Source organism: Otolemur garnettii, unplaced genomic scaffold (genome assembly GCF_000181295.1).
Source record: "Otolemur garnettii isolate 467f Iridium unplaced genomic scaffold, OtoGar3 scaffold00223, whole genome shotgun sequence".
Lineage (NCBI taxonomy): Eukaryota > Metazoa > Chordata > Mammalia > Primates > Galagidae > Otolemur > Otolemur garnettii.
In genome coordinates this window covers 162337-166559 of record NW_003852618.1, presented here as the reverse complement: position 1 = coordinate 166559, position 4223 = coordinate 162337, and the positions used below count along the sequence as shown (strand labels likewise).

Sequence of the window (4223 nt, the reverse complement as noted above, 5' to 3'; positions counted from 1 at the left end):
ATAAATTTTGGAGAGAGTCCTTTGTTAGTCATAAGAAGAAAAGAGTGTTAAAAATATAAAAGAAAGAGAACTCTTTTGAATGGAATCAGGGTGATTCCACACTAGTTCGCGGAGTCAGTGTGGGTTGAGTCTGAGCAGCTGCTGCTGCTGCCTCCACGTTCATGTCACCACAGTGGCAAGACAAGGGTCCAGACCGCAACATCTTACCTCTGCCTGCCTTCAGGAAAGAGAGAAAAAAATACATGGGAAAATTACACCTGGCTTTTGTCCTAAGAAATTTGTCAAACTCAACAAATTGAAGCTTAATACCTTAAGAGTTACTGATCAGAAATGTGGACAAACTTCTTAGACTTAGAAGAAATATGCCTGGATTGGGCCAGGGGCCACCTACAGATGCTTCTGTCATGGACACAGCAAAATAAGTCTATATCTCTTCTCTGGCACTGTTAAAAATGTTAAAACATGGCCATGCTGGAATTCCAATGGAAGTTATGGATCTGATCCTTGGAGAATTTGTTGATGATTACACGGTCAGAGTGATTGATGTGTTTGCCATGCCACAGTCAGGAACAGGTGTCAGTGTGGAGACAGTTGATCCAGTGTTCCAAGCCAAGATGTTAGATATAGTGAAGCAGACAGGGAGGCCTGAGATGGTTGTTGGTTGGTATCACAGTCACCCTGGCTTTGGTTGTTGGCTTTCAGGTATGGATATCAACACTCAGTAGAGCTTTGAAGCCTTCTGGAAGAGAGCTGTGGCAGTGGTTGTGGATCCTATTCAGAATGTAAAAGGAAAGGTTGTTATTGAGGCCTTCAGATTGAGCAATGCTAATATGATGGTCTTAGGACATGAACCAAGACAAACAACTTCAAATCTGGGTCACTTAAACAAACCATCTATTCAGCCATTAATTCATAAATTAAAGACATTATTACTCCATTACTATTAACTATTGAAAAAATAAACTGGAACAGAAGATATTGATAAATTTACACAAGAAGAATTGGATGGAAAGTTTAACACTTCAGGACTACAGTGAACATTGTAAACACAATGAATCAGTGGTAAAAGAGATGTTGGACTCAGCCAAGAATTATAATAAGGCTGTAGAAGAAGATAAGATGACACCTGAACAGATGGCAATAAAGAATGTTGGCAAGCAGGACCCCAAACATCATTTGGAGGAACATATGGATGTACTTAAGACTTCAAATATTGTCCAGTGTTTAGTAGCTATGTTGGATACTGTCGTATTTAAATTAAGCAACTCAAAAAGCTAAAAAAAAAAAAAGAATATAAAAGAAAGAGAAGACACAAGTCCTGTTCTTGAGAAATCAAATATCTAGTGAATGTGAAAATAATATTACTTAGAGAAATACAAGAGAAACTAAAAGAATTAGAAATTGAGTTTTACATGTATAGAAAAGGAAAATATTTAGGTAAATTATGATCAAAGAGGGGAGGCTGAACACTGAAGATAAATTCAGTTAATTTAGTTTTAAGGATTACTCTAGGCAAAAGCAGTCTTATATATGGAATTTATTGAAATAATGCAAAGCATATAACTAAAGTAATTATTTCTACTACTTTTATTGATATTCTTTCTTAATGTGAATAGAGAAATGATATGATATTCCAGGATTCTATGTCAATTCACTAACAACCAACAAAACCAATTTTATGATTTATTGGAATGTTACCAAAGCTTTTTTTAACACAATTTTTGTTATCTTAGGGCAAGGGTCAACTAAGGAAACTGGTTTTTAGACAATTTGGATTTTAGGGTATAAATTCTTAGATTTTTTTTTACTTCAAATTAATATAAGGGTTCTTGGCACCAGTAGCACAAGATCATACCCGGCCCAGGGCCAGCTAAACAACAATGATAACTGCAACAAAAAAATAGACAGGCATTGTGTTGGGTGCCTATAGTCCCAGCTACTTGGGAGGCTGAAGCAAGAGAATCACTTAAGCCCAAGAGTTTGAGGTTGCTGTGAGCTGTGATGCCAGAGCACTCTACCAAGGGCAACATAGTAAGACTCTGTTTCAAAACAAAAAAACGAACTAACAAAAAAAAATTTAATTTCAAAACTATTAAGAAATGAGTATAATTGTAATGGATGTGTTACTTTGTTCAACGTAAACATTTCCCATTGTATATTGAAGTAATACCCTGAACCCCATAAATGCATCAATGTACAAAGTTATGATTCAATAAATAATAATTAACTAAAAAAAATTAATATGAGAGTACAAATTCTTAGATTATATTTATCTCACTTCCAGGATAAAGTTCTAGTTGTAAAAAAGCTCCTCACCCAGGGGGCACGTTATACACCCTCACTATGTATACATTAGGTGAAATCCCGCCTCATGCCTTCCCTCCTTCTGCCAAATGTCCTCCCCCTCCCCCTCCCACCTCCCTTAACCCCCATACTAGACTATATTTGTGTTTTTGTGTGCATATGAGCATGTAATTGTTTATATATTGGTTTCATATTAGTATAGAGTACTTTGAATATTTCTTTTTCCATTCTTGTGATACTTTACTAAGAAGGATGTATTTCAACTCCATCCAAGATTCTCTAAGGAAACTAGTATTTAGACAATTCAGTTTCCAACAATTGGCCTATTCCCCTTCAGAATTTCACACAATGGACAGTGATATTGCTCATATGTCCATGGAAGCTTCTACTTGATTTACCCACCTATAGGGGGATAAAATACAAAAATTTATCAAACAAAAACTTAACATTCTGAAGAAAGAGCAATAGCAAGCATATTTATGTGTGAAGCCAAAGACTGGGAAAAAAGGATAAGTAACTTGGTGGGTTCACAGCTTTAATGGCTTTTAACAAGAGAGAACACCACAGTTGGCACCACATGCTGATTACACTTGACAAGTCAACACTTGCTGACTACAAGACTTTCTGACTTAGAGAACCGAAGGATAGAGTTTGAGACAACAGCAGCCATTGAAAAATAAAAAAAGGAATCTGAGATATGAGAGGACAAAAAATTAGAAACCCAAAATTCTTTGGATACTTCTCCCCAAATCTCTGACCAACATCTGAAGCACACATGGATAGGAGGTACTATAAGAACCTCAGCCTAAGATAAAAAACTTAAATGGACTGGGGACAGGAGATCTGACCTTAGTCCCACCACAGATCTTGAAATGGCCTGTAAATCAGCTCCAGCCTCTCTCAGCTGTGGTCTGAGAGCAGGCCTGCCTACCCAAGGACCTTGCAAAAGACCTTCCCGTCTTGACCCAAGAGGCAGACCTGCAGACTTCTATACCAACTGTAGACCCTAAAGCAACTCTGTGATTCAATTTCAGCCCCTCTCAGTTTCAGGATGTGGTCAGTAATGCCTTCTCAAAGACCTTGAGTGACTCAGTAGGAGCTCTTCAAAAGACTCTTGCCCGTACCTATGTGCAAATGTGGTAACAAGCCTACGATCTGCAAATCCTGAGTCACAAACTCATTATTGTGTTAGACCTACTTATAAAGATCTTGGAGGTAGTCCAGTATACTCAGGTACCAAAGAGAATATAGTCTCACTATATGTGATAGTAGGCTCACCAATCTCAGACCCCACTGCAGATCTAGCAACAGCCATGTGACCTGGCTCCAACCCCACTTGACTGCAATTCTGAAGGCATTTCTTTTGGCCTGAGGACTCAATAAAAGAAAATCTTTACCTGCCTAAACCAGACTATAAAGACTGAAAGAGGTCATTTCTCCTCAGAGAGGAGGTAATTTCACACAGAAACCAGCAGAGGCTACATAGATAATGAACAATCAGGCAAATGTGACACCACCAAAGGAAACTAATAATATCTACTAACCAACCCCAAAGAAATGTAGATCTATGTATAGCCTTTAAAAAGAGTTAAAAATAATTATGCTAATTATTGCTATATTCAATAAGATTAAAGAAAACACAGAAATAAACTAGTTAAATTTGGGGGAATGCATAAATAAAATGAGAAGTTTAGCTAAGAAATAGAAACTATAAAAAAGAACAACAGAAATCCTGGAGCTGAAGAATATGACATAACTGAAAATTCAACAAGATTCAACACCAAACTCAATTTTGCAGAAGAAAGAATTAGTGAACTTAAAAATAAAAAAACTGTTAAAAACTCTGTATCATAGTATTTAACTTATGGATATGAAAGAGAAAAGGACTTTGTATCCTCTTCTGAGAAATGCATTAGGAC

General features: G+C 36.8%; 1 pseudogene; it reads left to right on the top strand.

The window, feature by feature from the left end:
- Positions 1-326: 326 nt before the first annotated feature.
- LOC100946363 lies at positions 327-1278 on the top strand (annotated as a pseudogene).
- The last annotated feature ends 2945 nt before the right edge of the window (positions 1279-4223 follow it).